Below are 20439 nucleotides of genomic sequence, written 5' to 3'. Positions count from 1 at the left end.
TGCATAAAAACACCCTTCTCATCACCACCCTGATTAAAATATAGAACATGTCCAGCACCCCTTAGGGTTCCCTTCCTAATTTCTATGCCGGTTCCAGAGTTAATCACTTCTGTCATCTTAGATTAACTTTTTCTATCGTTAAACTTCATATGAATGAAATTTTACGATATTTTACCATTTTTCAGTTTCTGGTTTCTTAGAGTCCAGATTCATACTCTTGCCACAGTACAGACCAATAAATTGAGAGATGAGTTGTTGAGGCAAGAAATAGCTACTTTATTCAGAAAGCTACCAAACTGAGAAGATAGTAGACTTAGGCCCAAAAAACCACCTTGCCAGAATCAGAATTCAGCCTTCTCTTATACCAAAAGGAGAGGGAGTAAAGTCAGACACTTTCTGGTTCCCATCAGCCTCCAGAGGGGATGTGTTAATTTCTTCTCCCTGCTGACATTCACAGGTGGGCCTGGTCAGGATGTTTCCTATGAGCTAAACAAAGGTATCTTAGCTTAATGCTCATTACCTGGAAGGCAGGGTTCCCAGAGATGGGCCATTATATATAATTTACCGGCAACATCCCTTTAGTGATTAACTTGTAATTACGACTACAAAAGGTTCTGTCCTATTATAATCCCCTACTATCAATGCCCACTTCACAATCTTGTGGCAAAAGGAACGAAGATCACTCTGGCTATTTCCTGCTGAACGGGCGATGATGAAGTGTTCCTTAGAATCTTCAGTCAGTCCTTTTTTTAGCTACAGCTATTTGAACCCAGTGAAACCTCTTAGTGTGTTGTCTGAGTCATAATTGAACTTGGGGTTTTGGTTCCAGTTCCCAACTCATATACTGAATTCCTGTGCTGTTTGTTCAAAATTAAACCGATTGGTTGCCCCTTCTCCAGCCACAGTAGAATTATTAATACTGTCTACTTCAGTTGGATAGGCAGACCTGTTAGAGACAAACTCATGAACAGCATAGTGCCCAAAGTTTTAATGTAATTGGCAACTGTTAGGTCTTCTAGCACTTACAGATGCTACTGCCTGGGCAGACACCTGGAATGGCCGTCAGTGTTGTGAAGGGGCTTAATTTAAGCCTGCTTCTGGGAACCACTGATTTGTAGCAGGGCAGCTGGCAATGCCTCATCCCAAACTAGTCTGTTGATAACATTTTAGTGACTTTTTTTTTAATGTAAGATTCATTTTCTTGGTTTTTCCTGTTGATTGTGGTCTCCAGATCAGTGTAGTTTTAACACCTTAATCCAAATTAGGGGATAATTTCCCTAAGAAGGACTTGAACCACTTCAGCGATTTCCTGTCCAGTTTGGATATGCTTCCACCCATCCTGAAAAAGGGCTTCCCAGGTGGGGTGTTGGTTAAAGAATCCACCTGCCAGTGCAAGAGTCACGAAAGATTCGATCCCTGGGTCAAGATCTCCTGGAGCAGGGAATGGAAACCCACTCCAGTATTCTTGCTTGGAAAATTCCATGGACAGAGGAGCCTGTGGGCTTCCGTCCATGGGTGGCAAAAGAGTCGGACATGGCTTAGTGACTGCGCACTGAGCACTATCTTGATCAAGTGTCCACAGAAACACTAGCAAGTTACCTGAAATTCATTACTCTTCAGGGCATTTGAGTAGTCTGTTTCAGTCCTCTGTGGGGCAGGTTCCTGTGTTCGGTCCTTACCTGGGGAGGTTTGACAGCAGTCTTTGGCTTGTTTTTAAGACCTTGAAGGAAAGAACTCTGTTTCCTTGTCTGGGGTTTTCATGCACGCCATCTGTAGACTTAAAGCGTGTTCTGGTGGGATCTTATATCAGGCTATTCTGGTGAAAAACTTCAGGGTGAGGTCTATCACAAAATTAACCCCTCGTTCCCCAGTGTCGGTTTTACCTGAGGCTCCTGTGTGGAACTAAGCATCTGAAGACCCCCTGGGCCTCTTCATCGGTGTTCCTCTCTTTACTATAAGAGACTTGTCTTTTATTGTTCTTCTGTTTTAGCCTAGGGCTGTTTTTCCATGTTTCTCTACCTTACAGTAAGCACGTTATTCTCTCCCCTTCCGGGAATCCAGTGCCACTGCCAAAGAAGTGGTGTTTTCATTTTGTATCTTCTCCTATTGTTGTTCCCTATAGAACACTTTAAAAGCAACATCTACCAGTTGAGAAGGGTTCATTCCAAATACACCATCTAGTGTTTGTCCTTTTTTCTGGTATCTGAGGCACTTTGCCACAGAAGGTCAAATTTACCATTCTACTATTGTCAAGGGCCTCGGGATCTGCATTATTATGATGTCCGTAGGCCTGATAAACCCTTTCCAGAAATTCAGAGAGGTCTTAATTTGTTCTGTTGAATTTTTAAAATTTTGTTCAAAACTTTTGCTTTGGTTTCCTCTTTCAAAGCCCTGCCAGGATGCACTAAGTAGTACTCTAGTTAGGGCCTTCGTCCCTCACTGGGCTCCCAGTTGATTCAGCTATCGCTGCTGCCAAGTGGGCTTCAGTGTATGGAATCCTCCCTATAAGGAGGGTTGTGATCCTTCCAATTAAGCAAGTCTGAGAAGCACTGCTGGTTGGGTGTTTGCATTTAGGACCCTACAAGATAATGGCTTAAGGAAAATTGCCCTGTTTCAGAAGTGGCTCCTGGCTCCAACTGGATGCCCTGTCAGGTCTTAGATAATGATACCAGACACATTTCCTGTGCCCCAGAAACTAACACAGGATTTTCTAATTGATCCCTAAATCCCAGGGCCAGGAACCAAGGCTGGATAGGAACAGAAGGCAGTATTAATAGAAGGGGTGGACACGTTGGTGTAACCATCACAACGGCTGGGACAGCTAGCTCAGCCAGCGGAGTTAAGGTTTGAAGCAACATGTCCTCACTCTCCTTTCCTTGTATTATTTTCCCTGATCATAGTACAAGTGTTTCACATGAAGGATTTCTTTCTTCCCTGCTTCTTCACAAAAATAGCTGCAGAATCATTCAAAAGCCATTGTAACACCACAGATAGCAACTACTCATCTCACTGTTAAAAGGGTGCCTTTTTGCTTTGGCATCAACCAACTGGGATTACAGTGCCGTTGAACAGAAGCTTGATTACTGCTATGACAAATTAAGATAATTACTAAAATTATGACTGATATTATTTATCAGGATACCAGGATTTGGGGCGTTCCATATGACTTCTAGAATATGTATATTAACTTTCACCCATATGATGCAATCTAAGTTTTCTCACCACTCATTTTAATAATGAGTTCAACACACCAGATAAGCCCAGTTACTTTAATTCCTCTCTCTGAGATGGAGAGAGAAGTAATTTGAGATGGTCCAGAGACCTTGTGGAAAAGCCCAACGTTAACCAGATGTCAAATAAACCTCACTAAGAACTTGATCTTTGGGAAGTTTGTCAAAAATATCAAAAAAACTTAAAAATTTTAAAGTGATAAAAGATCAATGGCAAATTCAAATCACTTCAAGAAACTCACAATTACTGAAAGCAGTTCAATATTTTAAGAAAACTTTTGTCTTTTTAGAGAACCAAATTCAGGTTTTGTATCACTTTACCTGTAAGATTTGTTTTCTTAATTAAGTTCAGTCCTGTCTTAGAACTTAGTTTCAAGTACAAAAGTCTGGAGAGACTGTTGTAGATAGGCATTCCCAAAACAATGTTCCTATAGAGTTTACCCACAACTGTTTACTTATTTACCTCTATTTCATTGACTTAAAAGCACTGTCCATGTTTTTTTTTCTTGCTGACAAACTTTGTAACACAACTAAGGTCATATTTGATTTTAAAAGCAGGTATAATAAAAGTGTTATATCTGATGACTCAAGACATCTGTCTCAACCAACAAGCTTAAGCTAAGTCTAATATGAGATATTAATTCAATACTAAATATTTCCTAGATCTTGTGAACCTGAAACTCATTCTGGACGGATTTTTTTAATTTCAGTATTTATATAAGCACTTAATTTCCTTTAAGCCAGTTACATAGAACTGTTTTACAAATTAATTCTGGCAGTGTCAGACATCTATAACACATGTACAAACACACTGACACAGATACCTCCTAGTTCCCATTCCAAAATTTTAAACATGAATCAGGTACAACAATGTAAAACCCGTAAGTTACAAAAGAGGTTGGATTCACATTGGGTTTCCGGCAGATGGGACAAGTCAGGGTCACCTGTCCAAATGGCTAAACCATTTTTACTAATATTTCTAGAAAGAGCACTTCTATTTGTAGCTTTTGGTCATCTTAGGAACCAAGAGGGACCTTTCTGTTCTTCCTCAGAATGTCCCACTCTAAGTCCGGAATAGACAGGTTTTTTTTTCCCCCTGGCGCCTTTCCTCCCTTTGACATCAGTAGAAGTTTTAAGTATCGCAAAACTGACTCGGCTGTTAATGTATAAACAGTACCAAACAAAATGAAACAAACGAAAAAAAAAAAAGAAGAACTATCAGAATCTTAAATAAACTTAAAGTTGTGGTCTTGAGGTTTTACTTACACCAGTGTCACAGGAGACCATAAATGACGTAGTTAACACAACAAGGGTAGCAGTACATCGTGCACAGGGACCCAGGATAACCCTGCCTAAACCCCTCCTGGAGATCCTAACAGGTACTGTGGCCACACATCATTATAATAAAATACTATTTTCCTCTCACCCAGGGGTTCATAGCTGTAGGCAGATCTTTTATCCAAAATGTGTCTCAGAGGACTTTCTTTAGAGATAGTTGAAACCTTCCCATTTTTTTTTTCCTTTCAAAATTCTTTGTTTTTTATTGAAGTATAGTTGATTTACTATGTTGTGTTCATTTCTTATGTACAGCAAAGCAATTCAGTTATATATATATAATATATATACACACTCTTAATTTTCTTTTCCATTATAGTTTATCACAGAATATTGAATATAGTTCCCTGTGTTACGTGATTTTCCTGGTGACTCAGCAGTAAAGAATCCGCCTGCCAGTGCAGGAAATTCGGGTTCAATCCCTGATCCAGAAAGATCCACTGGAGAAGGTAATGGCAACCTGCTCCAGTATTCTTACCTGGAGAACAGAGGAGCCTGATCGGCTACAGTCCGTGGGATCACAAAGAGTTGGACACGACTTAGCTACTGAACAGCAACAAAACAACCCTGTGTAATACAGTAGAACTTCGGTTCTTTATCCATTCTCCATATACTAGTTTGCACCTGCTAATCCCAAACTCCCAGTCTATCCCTCTTCCATCGCCCTCCCCCTTGGCAACCACAAGCCTGTTCCCTGTGTCTGTGAGTCTGGTTCTGTTTTGTAGATAGGTTTCATTAGGGCCGTCGTTTAAACACAAATGACACACACAAATGTGTGCATCCAAAGAAACAAACTGCTTCACAAGCCTGTGGGAAGAGTCCAACAACTCTTCCTCTCTCCAACGTGGTGCCCCACTTAAATACAAAACAAATTGGCTTATTCCAGAGAAAAAGCCCCGGACAGAAAGGAAATAAAGTTTCTGGCTGAACACACCAGAATGCCTTACCTTACTGCATGGAGCCCAGTGGCTTGTTGATTTCTGGTTCCAACTGTCAAGTGCTGCAGAGCAGCAGGGCCTCTTTTGGGAACTTTGAAGGGCAGATGCTCAGGACAAGTGGTCCCTGGTGCTGCTGCTAAGGCCTGACTTGAGAATCCTGCAACCGGGGTAGGCTGGCCACAAGCAGCAAGGCTCCTTGACTGGCCCAGTGAAATCTGTTACCAAGTCCGTGCTCTTACTGCTTAGTGCACAACAGGCCAATAAATCCAGAGAAGAGTTGTTGAAGGAAGGAATAACTACTTTATTTGGGAAAACTAGCAAACCAAGAAAACGGTGGAAGGCCTCCCAGCTCGCGTAAGAACTATCTTGCCTGAGTTACAATTCAGGCTGCTTTTATACTAAAAGGGGAGGGAGAAAAGTCAAGCCCTTCCTGGTTCCCATCAACCTCCAGAGGGGATTTGTTAATTTCTTCCTCCCTGCTGACATTCACAGGTGGGCCTGGTCAGGATGTTTCCTGTGAGCTAAACAAAGGTATCTTAGCTTAATGCTCATTACCTGGAAGGCAGGGTTCCCAGAGATGGGCCGTTATATACAATTTACCAGCAACATCCCTTTAGTGATTAACTTGTAATAGGACTACAGAAGGTTCTTTCCTGTTACACTTTCATTCTATGTAATAGTTTCTGAGATTCATCCTTGTTTTTAGATGTAGCAGGGATTTGTTATTTTTTAATTGCCGTGTAATATTTTATTTATATGTGTAACACTTTTCTTATTGGTGGACCCTTTGGGTTATTTCTATGGGCTTCTCTGGTGCCTCAGATGGTAAAGGATCTGCCTGCAATGCAGGAGACCCAGGTTTGATCCCTGGGTCAGGAAGATCCCCTGGAGAAGAAAATTGCTACCCACTCCAGTATTCTTGCCGGGGAAATCCCATGGACAGAGGAGCCTGGTGGGCTATGTAGTCCATAGGGTCACAAAAAGTTGGACACGACTAAGCAAATAACACTTTGGGTTATTTCCACTGTGGAGTTATTATTAATAAAGCTGCAAAGAGTATTCTTCTATATGCGTTTTTATGAACATGGATGTGTATAATTTTAATATGGCCAAGTAAAATAATGAATATGTAATTTGGGCTCTTGCCTGTTTTTCTTTTTCAAAAGTTATCATTATATTGAGTGTTTTTTTCTTGTTTCTGTCATTGTCATCACAGGTATCACTAATATTTGTATAACATTTTAGGTGGATGTACATTAAACTTATTTGCATTTCTTTTATCAAAGGCCTATATTTAATAATTAATAATGACAACACAAGTGGCAGTTGGTGCTCATTAATATTCATTTGCAAATTTAAAAAAAATTCTAGTTCTGAGTTTTCTTTAAAGTATTTAACTAGGTCAAGGTTAAACAGAATTTGTTACTTTTTGTGCTCCTTTACATGTTCCATAACATTATCAGTAGTGTTTATTTTTTTCATACACAAAAGCAGGAATTAGTGGTCTCTATAAAATATCTATATTTTTTACATATTGTGTACTGGGTTAGAAAAAATTTTATTCTTAGAGATGACAGAGGCCCTGTGACCTTCTACATTGAACTTAAAGAATTGGACCTTTTTTTATAAGACTCTTTGGTGTTACTGCTTTTCTACCTCTTTCCTATGTTCCCTCCCATGTCTGCAAGAATATATGCATGTATGTTGGTACAAGTACACACCATAGTCTCTGTGTCCTGGGCTTGCTTGGAAATGTTTTTGCCTGAGGAAATGGGTATTACGGTTGTGAGGTATAGGAATTGTGGGCTTTTATCTTGATGGTGGTTTTTCTTCTCGAAAGCGGTTGAAACTGGGATGGGTAACGCGAGCTGTGAAGGACAGAAGGAGAAGAGGAGGGGAGACAGCTGCTTAATGGACCTTGCATAACTGTGACTGTGACTCTGGCTCTGCCGAGTTTAAAGAGGGAATTGCAGTCAGATAAAGTTTTCCAGTTTGACTTAGTCCCTTGGCTTTTATGTGATGTATATTTTTTCATCAACAGCAGTGTTCTTTTCATCTCTGCTTTCACAGTCAAACGAAGGTCTAATTTTTGGTGGACTTCCCTTTCTGTCCTTTTTGATGTTGAAACAGTTCCTTCAGGGCCCTAATCAAGTTTTAGACTTCGGAGAGAAGACCACAAGGGTCACCATGGCTGATTTTCCCTTTGAGGCCCAGGACAGGGACTTCGTATGCAGCAGGCTTGAGCTAGCAAATCAGGCATGAAAATGAGTGCCTTATAGCCCCATATTCAGAGAAGGCAATGACAACCCAGTATTAGCTATACTATAGGTCTTCCCCAGTGGCTCAGTGGTAAAGAATCTCAAGATCCCCTGGAGGACGAAATGGCAACCTGCTCCAGTATTCTTGCTGGGAAAAAAACCCTTGGACAGAGGAGCCTGGCGGGCTGCAGCACATATGGTCTCAAAGAAATACAGCTGAGCACACTCAGAAGCACAGGCTTTACTACAGGGGGACATTTGTTTAGCATCTACTGCTTATTATCTGATAGAATGGGACCGTGGTTCAAACTTACTCAAAAGTTTGATCACAAGCAGAGTAGGCAACAGTTGTCATTTTGTAGTATTCACAGAAAAAGATAAACTGTAGTTCATGGTCTGTAATCACCACAGCTGAATTCCATCATGTGATGCCATGGTTTTATTGTTAGAAATTCTAGCCGGACATTTAACTCACATTTGTGGATCAGAAACCATGGACATGTGTGTTTTCAGTATGTTGTGCTTTCCTGACATTTTAGTTGTTATCATAGTGCCAGTCAGTCAGTCAGTCAGTTCAGTCGCTCAGTCGTATCCGACTCTTTGCAACCCCATGAATCGCAGCATGCCAGGCCTCCCAGTCCATCACCAACTCCCGGACTTCACTCAGACTCACGTCCATCGAGTCGGTGATGTCATCCAGCCATCTCATCCTCTGTCATCCCCTTCTCCTCCTGCCCCCAGTCCCTCCCAGCATCACAGTCTTTTCCAATGAGTCAACTCTTCGCATGAGGTGGCCAAAGTACTCGAGTTGCAGCTTTAGCATCATTCCTTCAGTATATATTAATAGGTAGCATGTTAATTTTATATTATGTATTATTTTATTTAGATCTCACAATGTATACTAGATGGGTAGAGCACATGTCAGAACTTTTAAGCTTTGGGGATTATTTCTTTTTCTAGGATTGGTATTTCTTGAATGTTGTTAACCTTTCCATTTACGTCCCTATGATATCTTTCTCGTTTCTTTTGTCTCAGTGTTTTCTTCTTTCCTATAAGATCTCTGATCTATCCTTTACACTCTTTCACTCCTCTACCTAATAATTATGATAATAATATTCTTATATGACATTAGTATTCCTGGAAACATTCAATGCTTGCTTACATGTGTACCAGGTATTGTGCCAGTTGCTTTTTTTATGTATTTTCTTCATTTGCTGTTCTTAACAGTCCTGTGGTATTTTGTTTACATTTTACAGATGACGAAACAGCCTGTATCTTGCTCTCTTTCACTCTCCAAGCATAAAGTCAGCCCTCTCTTTAGATATAACCTTGTGCCCTCGCTCAGCAACTCAGACTCAGTATACCTGTGACTGATTCATGTTGATGTATGGCAAAAACCATCACAATATTGTAAAGTAATTACCTTTCAATTAAAACAAATAAAATTTAAAAAAGAATTACATTTCATTGCTGGATCTTGTGAAGGTTGGTCCTTTGAACGTTGTTTTGTTAAAGGTCTTAAACATGAGCCTCCTTCTTGTAAATCTTGTGGTGCTTGTATTGTTTGTGAGAAACAAGGCACAGAGATTGTGAATCTCCTCACTGCCCCTCACCAGGGGACCTCACATCCTCAGAGTGATGGGCAGATTCCAATGGACCAGGAGTGGGAAAGTGGAAGTGCGGTTTTCCGCCCTTGTGCTTGCAGAAAATATTCACGTTAAAGAATCATTTCCTAACATTACTGAGTAAAGGGCTTTCCTCTAAACCCACTGATTATGAAGGTTTATTGTGCCACTAATTTGGGGCAGAAAAGCCTGTGTGTTGAGAGAGCATGTGACATACACAGCTGGTTGGAGCTTATGGAACTCACATCAGTGTGTCGTATGCAGGAGTGGCGCACAGGCTGTGTCGTTAGCATCTTCTCTGTGCTACCTTTTATTGTTACCTAAAACTAAAAAGCCTCCTGATGAAAGTGAAGGAGGAGAGTGAAAAAGTTGGCTTAAAGCTCAACATTCAGAAAACGAAGATCATGGCATCTGGTCCCATCACTTCATGGGAAATAGATGGGGAAACAGTGGAAACAGTGTCAGATTTTATTTTTCTGGTCTCCAAAATCACTGCAGATGGTGACTGCAGCCATGAAATTAAAAGACGCTTACTCCTTGGAAGGAAAGCTATGACCAACCTAGATAGCATATTCAAAAGCAGAGACATTACTTTGCCAACAAAGGTCCGTCTAGTCAAGGCTATGGTTTTTCCTGTGGTCATGTATGGATGTGAGAGTTGGACTGTGAAGAAGGCTGAGCGCCGAAGAATTGATGCTTTTGACCTGTGGTGTTGGAGAAGACTCTTGAGAGTCCCTTGGACTGCAAGGAGATCCAACCAGTCCATTCTGAAGGAGATCAGCCCTGGGATTTCTTTGGAAGGAATGATGCTGAAGCTGAAACTCCAGTCCTTTGGCCACCTCATGCGAAGAGTTGACTCATTGGAAAAGACTCTGATGCTGGGAGGGATTGGGGGCAGGAGGAGAAGGGGACGACAGAGGATGAGATGGCTGGATGGCATCACTGACTCGATGGACGTGAGTCTGAGTGAACTCTGGGAGTTTGTGGTGGACAGGGAGGCCTGGCGTGCTGCGATTCATGGGGTCGCAAAGAGTCGGACATGACTGAGCGACTGAACTGAAATTTATCTGAAAATTATCTTTGATATATGTTGTGTTTTTTTAATCCAGGGCTTTCCTGATAGCTCAGTTGGTAAAGAATCTGCCTGCAACGTAGGAGACCTTGGTTCGTTTCCTGGGTCGGGAATGGATATGCTACCCACTCCGGTATTCTTGGGCTTCCCTTGTGGCTCAGCTGGTAAAAAATCCACCTGCAATGTGGAAGAGCTGGGTTTGGTCCCTGGGTTGAGAAGATCCCCTGGAGAAGGGAACGACTACCCTCTCCAGTATTCTGGCCTGGAGAATACTATACAGTCCAAGGGGTCGCAAAGAGTCAGATACGACCAAGTGACTTTCACTTTCCCTTTTTAATCCAGGTGATAGAGGAAAGAGATCTCCAATTTTTTTTGGACCTGCTTAGGGGTTTCCATTACCTTTCATATTTTTTTAAGGAATTTCCCTGAGTTTTCTTCCATGGTTTCTCTGTCTTTCATCATCACAGCATCATTTGTTCATTCTTTGTCTTTCTCTTCAAGGGGTTGGCAGAGCTCACCTGCTCTTGTTTTTCTGTTTCTTGTATTGGACTATTTGTAAGCTTTCATCTGAAAGACAGTTTCACAGGTGAAAATTTGAAAAACACTAGTGTAACAGAAAGAGTTCTTGGTAGAACTTCTCTATGGCGGGATGACAGCTGTGAGGTTTTTCCTTCATCTTTGAGGCCTTTTATTTTTCCCATTGGTAAATTGAAGATGCTGAAGTATGTAATTTCCAATAATCCTTCCTGCTATCACATTTTGCTTTATTTTATTTTTAAAAAATTTTTTGACTTCTGGCTTTCACAGTGATTTGTTCTTGATTGCATATAGCCTCCTATTCTATCCTCAATGTTTCCAATTCTTTTTTTTTAACAATTTTTTTAATTAATTTAAATTTTTGACCACACCCTGCAGCATGTAGGATCTTAGTTCTCTGACCAGGGGTTGAACCTGTGTTCCCTGCATTGGAAGGCAGAGTCTTAACCACTGGACTGTCAGGGTAGTCTCTCAGATTCTATTTTAAATAATGGATTATCTATAAGAAGAACAGAAAAGGGAGAAGTAGATGATTCTGTTTTGCTCCCTGTTTTGGGTATTCTGTGTTCTTTACCTTTTTAAATTTTCCTAACTTCTTAGATAGGCCAACTGTTGCTCAGAGAGCTTATTCCTTCCCTGAGATAACAGAGCAACTAGTGTCTGTGCTCCTTCTATCTTACCATGATATTTCCCAGGAGACCAAGCCAGAATACAGTAAAGAAAACAAAAATATAAAATGAAAAAATATGAAAACCAGATGGCTAATTCTTCATGGAGGCTTCAACCCAGATGTCATTTCTTTGAAGGGGTTCTCTCTGACCACCCTTTGAAAAACCATACCCTCCATAATTAATTATTCTCTGTTCTCTGAAACTTGCTCTGTTTTTTTTCACACAACTTACCACTCTTTCACATTTTTATTTTTTTTGCCAGGAACCCAGACCAGAATGTCAGATCCATGGAAGCAATGTCTGGGCCGTATACACTGCTTTATCCCTAGTGTTGAGAGTAGTGTGTAGTACAGAGTTATGCTCAATAAACAACTGCTGAATGAATGAACATAGATGGTTATTAAAATTCCCAGAAAATTTTAAAAGATGAATGTATTAACAAGACAGTCAATTTATATTTTGCAGTTTTCCTTTCGGTGCTCAAAAATACATCACCATTTGTTCACATCTCTTATGAGACTCTTACGTATTTGTCATTGTTACAGCAAAGCAGGGGCTTCCCTGATAGCTCAGTTGGTAAAGAATCTGCCTGCAATGCAGGAGACCCCGGTTTCATTCTTGGGTCAGGAAGATCCGCTGGAGAAGGGATAAGCTACCCACTCAGTATTCTTGGGCTTCCCTTGTAGCTCAGCTGGTAAAGAATCCACCCATAATGCGGGAGACCTGGGTTCGATCCTTGGGTTGGGGAGATCTGGCTACCCACTCCAGTATTCTGGCCTGGAGAATTCCATGGACTTGTATAGTCTATGGGGTCACAAAAAGTTGGACACGACTGAGCAACTTTCATTTCACTTCACTTCATAGCAAAGCAGCTTGTGCAGTTTCACTGGTGAACGTATATGGCCTACTTTCCCTTGTGGAGGTGGAGTGAGTGAACATTTTGTTTGGAACTGAAAAGCAGTTTTCAACTTTTCAGGAAGTTAGGTCAACACTCTCTTCCCACTGACATATTCTCATTAATGCTTTTTCTTCCTGTCTTGTCTTTGTCGTTGATGCTTATGATCCTGATCTGTGTAGCTGTTACAGTTTTAGGAGCTAAAGTGGAAATGAATCTCAGACTACTTATTTCAGAGTAGAACTGCTTCCTCTACTTCAGCAAGTATATTTTGTCTCCTCAATGAAAATTGCTTTTCTCTCCTCCCACTTTCAGCTTCTGTTTGGTTTTACATGTATAAACAAATTTTTGCAAGACTTGGGGGCTCACCTAAGGTATAATAATGTACTTTGTAATGCATTCACTGGCAGTAATTGCACTTACTCCACTGAAATTTCCTTTGTCCAGTTGCACTATGTGTCTTTGCACTCCCATGTGATTCTACATTGGCAGAGAGAATTATGGGCAGCTCTGCATGCAGACCCGTCACCCAGACATGCATATGTGGAAAAGAGGGCTGACGGAACAGTGATTTTTTTACCTCGTGTTCTCTGCTGCTGTTTAGTTCTGAGTCACATCATATACTTCCTTCATAAAGTGAGCTTAGCACAGTTATTTTTAATTCCTGTTGTAGAATTTCAGAGAGCTCAGTTGGCCCCACCTATTTGCCATTTAGGTGGAGACTGAGACCCAGGGTGTGGCCTTGCGATAGGCTGCTGGCCTCCTTAGACAGGGAATATCTTGTTCACTGGTGTCCTCTATGTCTAATATAGTGTCTGCACATAATAGATGTTCAATAAAAATCTGTTGGTTTTTTATTTTTTTTCCTCCAAGGTCACAAAACTAATGATTGCTGAGTTACACTTGAACGTGTGTCGTCTGGTTATGTGTTCATTGTCACTGCCACAATTGTCTCACTGTAGTTTAAATTAGGGAGTCAGCTTCCAGTCTTTTAAAACACAATTACCTTTCACTTCATCTCCGGTAAACAAACAGCAGCTGTCCCTCATTGGCAGAGCTGCAGTCCCAGCACTGAGCAGTCCTAGAAACTGACACTGTTAACCGCTCCGCTCAAAGGAGGACTCTTCTGCTCACATGATATCCTGGCTGTGTGTCCAAAGTGTAATATTTAATTGCATTTTCTTAATCTTTACCACTGTATTGCTAAGCTTTCTAATACCTTCAAAATACCAAATCTCAGGCTTATCCTAATTAAAGAATCTCAATTTAATCCATATTGCATGACAATTCAATTTGTTGATTGCTTTTTCTCCCCCTCTTTGTGAAATTCCCGTCAAATGTATTAATTCAACATGATGAATCCTGTATTCAACCCACTGGAGTGAATAATTAAAATTAGCTGATAAAACTTTCAGCAGAATTACTTTGTGAAATTGCTGAACAGATGTGTCATTTTAATGAAAATCCACAGACAAGCTCCTTCTCCCCCTCGGCAGGATAAAAATATTATCCCCTCGGCACATACTTAATTTGGTGGTAAATACACTCGGAGCGATTGCTGGAAGGGAAGAAAAAGCAACTTGTCACACTTAGTAACTTGATTTTTCCCCAGCATGCAGTAACAGCTATCTACAGTAATTCATAGTGCTCTATTGTTGCTGCAAGTCCCAAAGAGAACTTATTAAAATGCAATAATCTCCTATTTAAACAGAAACAATAACCATTAAATTTCCTGTGGATCCAAAATTGAGCACAAGCCCCATCTGGTAAGAGTGATTAGAGGCCTGATGAGGGAATTTAATTTGCAACATTCAAAGACTAAATCTGAGCAGATCTTGTCACCTGGGACTCGAGTGCTGCTTGCTGTCTTCTTGAAAATCTCGACCTAAACCGAAAATGGAATGTGGGAGTGAAAATGTTACCCAGGAGCCACCCCCGACAGGGCTGTTTCATTAGATGTCTCCAGCAGGCCCAGTGAGCAGAGAGGAATTCAGTGCTGTCCACCCTGGCAAGGTCTCTCGGAAGGGCTGACACTGATGCTGCCATTCCGTGGGGCGCAAGGTACTTCCTTAATGTGGTCACCCCCTTGGACTGCCCGCCCCTCCCATCTTATTTCCCTTCCTCTCTGAGCCTATCAGGGTTCCCTGGTGGCTCAGTGATTAAAAAAAAAAAATCCACCTACCAATGCAGGAGGTGCAGGTTCAATCCCTAGATCGGAGAGATCCCCTTGATCGAAAAGATTCTGTAAAGAAGGAAGTGGCAACCCACTCCAGTGTCTTGTTTGGAAAGTCTCATGGTCAGAGGAGCCTGGCGGGCTATATTCCATGGGGTCACAAAAGAGTGGGACACTACTTAGCGACTCAGCAAAAACTGAGCCTGTCAAGTTCTCTGCTAACTTAAGGTGATCTCACCAGCCTCCCTTTTCCATCCCGAGAGCCAGGATTTTTTTCCAGTCCACGTTTAGCTGCTCAGAATCTGTTACACATTACATTTTCTGTCTTCTCCTTGTTGTTTTTGGTTTGTTGGTTGGTTGGTTTTGTGTTTAACTATCAGAAGGCTGAGATTCCTGCATGTCCCTAGTAAACACAAATTGTCATCTTATTCCTCTTCCCAGGCCTTATAGTCCTTCTTCCTTAGACCATTTTCTAAGCTGCAGTCATCATCAGAGAAAAATGAATTTCTGGCTCTGTGTGTGCTCCTTCAGACACACATGCACACGGCACATATGAACATGTGGTTATAGGCCTGACCAGGCAGTCACATGCCACAGATGTCAGTATTAGTAATTAGTAAAACCCCTAATTAAGTGTTTGCTTTCATGAGTAGAGCTCTCGTTGGCAGACGTAATTTGGCAGGAAAAAGGCAGTTACTCATATAGATGGAGATTCCCCATTTTTCTTTGTCCAGATACTATTTGGTGACCTTTATCTGAATTTCCAGAATCTCCTTCCTCACTTCCCTTCAGTTTTCCACAAGCGTTCAACCTCTCTCCATCTTCAGCGCCTTCTCCAGCTTCGATGCCTGGGCAGGTGAACTAATCCACCTGGGCTCCCTGATGCTGCTGTTGCTAAGTCACTTCAGTCGTGTCCAACTCTGTGCAACCCCATAGATGGCAGCCCACCAGGCTCCCCCATCCCTGGGATTCTCCAGGCAAGAACACTGGAGTGGGTTGCCATTTCCTTCTCCAATGCATGAAAGTGAAAGTGAAGTCCCTCAGTCTTGTCCGACCCTCAGCGATCCCATGGACTGCAGCCTACCAGGCTCCTCCATCCATGGGATTTTCCAGGCAAGAGTACTAGAGTGGGGTGCCATTGCCTTCTCCGCCTGGGCTCCCTAACTCCTCTCTTTACCAGGCCCAAGTATCTACTGTGGGCTTCCCTGGTGGCTCAGTGGTAAAGAATCTGCCTGCAGTGTAGGAGACCTGGGTTCGATCCCTGGGTCAGGAAGATCCCCTGGAGAAGGGAATGGCTACCCCACTCCAGTGTTCTTGCTTAGAGAATTCCATGAACTGAGGAGCCTAGTGGGCTACAGTCCATGGGGTCGCAAAGAGTCAGACACGACTGAAATGACTGACACATACACACAGTACCTATTCTAGTTCTTAGTTTATCTTTGAAGAAGATGATTTTTCAGTTATCTTCAATAGTTTGGAAAATTAACAGGAATAATTTCTTAAAAACTTCATCTCTTTCTCTTTCCCTGTGTACAGAGTTTATGTAGAACCAACCCCATGATCTAAGTTTTGGAAATGGATGGAAAGAGTCGTTCCAGGAACCATACTCCTCTGGGATTCTGGAAAAAAAATGTGTTTATTGAGGACCTACTGTCTGTAATGCAGTGTACCCAAGAATGAATGAAATACTGAACCCTGCCCCTGCTGTCTACGTACATTTAGTTATGAAAGTAGAGCATAAACAAATAATGTTAAGTGGTACCATGGAGTAAGTAGGGGCTTCCCAGGTGGCTCAGTGGTAAAGAATCCGCCTGCCAATGCAGGAGATGCAGGTTCGATCCCTGGGTTTGGAAGGCCCCCTGGAGAAGGAAATGGCAACCCACTCCAGTTTTCTTGCCTGAGAAATCCCATGGATGGTGGAGTCTAGCAGGCTACAGTCCTTGGGGTCACAAAGAATTGGACATGACTTAGTGACTAAAGAACAGCATGGGGTAAATAGTGGTGAGAAAGGGATTATGGGGCCGGATGGGATTAACAAGTCACTGAATAGTATAATCAGAGCCATGAATGCAGAATAAGGGATGACACAGGACTGGTATAGTCCATAGAGGCTGCATGAGCTGTCTGGAGTGACTCTGCTCTTCCTAACAGCCAGAATCTCGTGATTGCAATAGCCTAGGAGTACAGGTGCTCATCCAGAGAAAGAGATTTAAGACAACACAGCTGAGTTCACTAGAGTGGATCTTCTGGAGCCCTGAGTACAATAGATGCAACCTGGTAAACTAGTAGCATTGACTTTGATGTCAGACACGTTTGGTTGTGATTATTCCCTGAACCACCCTTTAACTCTGGGAAAGTTTCTTAACTCTTCAAGTCCTAGTCTTCCATGATTATAATAAAATAATAGTGTTTAATAATACTTGTGTCCCGTGGTTTTCATGAGACTGCCGTAACGTGCCTGGCATTTGGAAGGTGCTGCATAAGTGACGGCAGTGCACGTGCCATCTCGGGAGCAGAAGGAGTGAGCTGAGTGCAGAACAAGGCCCGGGGCTCCCACTGTGCTCCCTCCTCCGCTCATCCAGTATCGCTTACATCATTTTAGAAACCGTCCTTGTTGATGTTAGTCTCCGCCCTCTGTCTCCCCATCTCGAGCCCATGTTTAGTTCATCTGCTCAGGACTTACTTTGATTTTTGGTGTTGAGCACACTACCCTCTGGTTTTATATAGCATGCACAACATGGTAACTTAATTTGAAAAAATAACTGTATGCAAAGGAAGCTCTGGAAAGACATCAAAACATTTACAGTGACTATTTTTAATTCATAGGATTATGAATGTTTAGTTTTCTTCTTCTTGCTTAAGCCTATGTAATGTTTATAAAAGCAAAAGTTTCAGTGAAATGGTTTCCTATTTAAATTATCTTTTCCCTCAAGACTGTGAAATGAGAAGTCAGGGCTTATGCTTGAGAGAAAGAAGCTTGAGGACTTTGGGTGTCTGCTTTGGGTTTTGAAGAGCAGTTAGGTGGTCTGAATCCAAGGTTAAGTCCTCTCTGGAAATATTTAACAGTGACCCCCCAGCCCCATGGCATTGGATAATTTATAGTGTCAGTGGCCTTGTACACATAGGATGCCTGCCTGGATAATTAGGGGAACGCTTCCCAGCCAGGATTTTTGGCATCCTCTAGATCTTGATTCGGAGAAGGCAATGGCAACCCACTCCAGTACTCTTACCTGGAAAATCCCATGGATGGAGGAGCCTGGTAGCCAGTTCATGGGGTCACTACAAGTCAGACACGACTGAGCGACTTCACTTTCACTTTTCACTTTCATGCATTGGAGAAGGAAATGGCAACCCACTCCAGTGTTCTTGCCTGGAGAATCCCACGAATGGGGGAGCCTGGTGGGCTGCCGTCTATGGGGTCGCACAGAGTCGGACACGACTGAAGCGACTTAGCAGCAGTAGCAGCAGCAGATCTTGATTGGGCTTCCCAGGTGGCTCAGTGGTAAAGAACCCACCTGCCAATACAGGAAACGCAGGTTCTATCTCTGGGTCAGGAAGATCCCTGGAGAAGGAAATGGGAAGCCACTCCAGTATTCTTGCCTGGGAAACCCCATAGACAGAGGAGCCTGACAGTCCATAGTCCATGGAGTCACAGAAAAGTCGGACATGACTTAGCAACTGAAGACGACAAAGCAACAGCAGTTCTTGATTACAATGCAGATTTATGGCGCTGAATTCTGAATGGAGACCTAGATTCCTCTGTCCTAGATGATGTCTTTATCAGCATCAGTCCCCTCTGATGCACATTTGCCCTTATCCATTTTGGTTTATATGTAAGATTCTAGACCACAGTCATAGAAAAACGGTGTATAATGGGGAAAAAATAGTACATATCATTTTGATTTTTAGGACATTCAGTGCTTTATCACTACATACTTATCTTTATTTTAAAGCTAATTCTATACCCTAAGAAGTTTGATATAAAAGATCTCATTTTTAGCCATACACTGTAGCTATATATAATTTTGCTGTAAATATATCCCCTAGATAAAAGTGCTTATTACTTTTTTTGAAGGTGTTTTTTTTTTTTTTTTTTAAAAAAAACCCTTTCTTTTGGTAAATAAAAGTCTTTTAGTCTTTGATGTAACTATTACACCCTCAGTTTGGGTTCTTTCTCCATTCCTTCATCCCAAACCCCTGTGGGACCCCTGTAAGAAAAATGGGAGGGGGGAGAAGCATGGATTCCTTAATAAGCCCCAAAGGTAATCAAAAGAAAGATATGCAATATGAACAAACTCACAAAATATTCTTGTGCTCCTTTGGGGAATACTTAATGCACATAAGGTCAGGCCTTTGTAATGTTAATTTCAGAATGATGGGGAAAAAAGCCATCATTTTAAAGACTAATGTTGCTGTCTCTGAAAAAAGGCTTTGATTTACAGAGAGAGGCTGTTCTAACACACCTGGGTTAAAGTGGTACCCAGCAACCTCGAGATGGCAGGGCTGCAGGGAGGAGGAATGCTCCTTTCAGGATGCTGTCTGCATTCAGCTGAAGCTGCAGGAGCCTGAGTTATCCTATTCTCCTTCAGTCAGAACCTCTTGCTCAGTTCGGGTGCGGTACAGCCCTTACTCGAGACGTGTTGGTCTGGAGCCTCAGGGTAGCTCAGCAAGGACAGGCGCCCCTGTCCTCTCCCGAGGCTGGCACTTAGGAGGGGAGTCGTGGCAGACACAGTGTAAGTGTAGGTGCTGCAGGTGTCTTTGGTTAAAGAGACCCGACACAGCCCCCACTCCCCCGATTTCCACCACAGATGGTGCCAGTGGTTCTCACCCACCCTGTAAACCTCCTCACTTCATAGACCAAGATGTTGTATTTGGGAAGAGTGTGAAACTCGTACCCCATTCTTTCAGACAGGCTCCAAGGCAAGCAGTCATCCAATCAGGACTAGAGCATTGCCAGGGTCTGCCAGTCTGTTGTCTTCTGAGGTCACCAATTCTGTCTTTGGTTCCCTCTCTACTCCACTTCGCTTCCATACCGACCTCCTTCTATCCGTACTTCCCCTTCTGTCTCATGTCTTTTCTGTTTGTCCCTCTTTTACTTTCTGGGGTTGTAAAATCAGGCAACATTTTCACATTAAATAAAATTAAATATGGATGCCCTTTGGAAGTGCCTGACATACCAGTATTCCGTCATGTAATACCTTTCTTCATTCCTTCTACTTTATAACTCCTCCAGTAATTGATATAGTTATCATGTTCCTTCTGAGTTCATCTCCTACATCCTGATTTCTTATTCCTAGTCTCTTTCCCCTCAGATTGTCTCACTCGTGTGTGTGTGTGTGTGTGTGTGTGTGTGTGTGTGTGAAAGCATGATTCTCAAACTGGCTATAGTTTTCTTTGTAAGGTCTGCCTTGCCAACTTCTTATTATTAAAGAATGAGGAAAAAGAGAAAGAGCAAGAGGGGAGGATTGCCAGGCTTTTTCTAGAGGAGCCAATATATGGAAATCACTCTTGTTTCTTCTCTAAAGTAGTAAAGGTCACAGCAGTAGTTGCAAAACCCGTAGGCTGCCTGCCGCCCTCCACACATTCAGCATTACTATTCTTGCCTATTTTACCCTTAGGCATCCTTTATTTCTTGCACAGATGGTCTCACTCAGGCCTAACAAAATGTTTTAAGCTTTGCATAAATTAAAACAAGAGGTCTCTGA

General features: G+C 42.1%; 1 protein-coding gene and 1 long non-coding RNA gene across 5 annotated transcripts in view; one reads left to right on the top strand and one right to left on the bottom strand.

The window, feature by feature from the left end:
* Window positions 1-20439, top strand: part of AUTS2 (activator of transcription and developmental regulator AUTS2) — a 1208818-nt gene that overhangs the window by 624740 nt on the left and 563639 nt on the right. The window lies entirely within an intron of this gene.
* LOC129638192 (uncharacterized) lies at window positions 253-5680 on the bottom strand. The gene is made up of 2 exons (XR_008707722.1): window positions 5513-5680; window positions 253-486 (listed from the first exon to the last, which is right to left on the bottom strand). It is a non-coding gene; the product is annotated as an uncharacterized LOC129638192 (long non-coding RNA).

This window comes from Bubalus kerabau, chromosome 23 (genome assembly GCF_029407905.1).
Source record: "Bubalus kerabau isolate K-KA32 ecotype Philippines breed swamp buffalo chromosome 23, PCC_UOA_SB_1v2, whole genome shotgun sequence".
NCBI lineage: Eukaryota > Metazoa > Chordata > Mammalia > Artiodactyla > Bovidae > Bubalus > Bubalus kerabau.
Note: the sequence above shows the minus strand (reverse complement) of the source record. Positions and strands in the feature narration are given on the sequence as shown.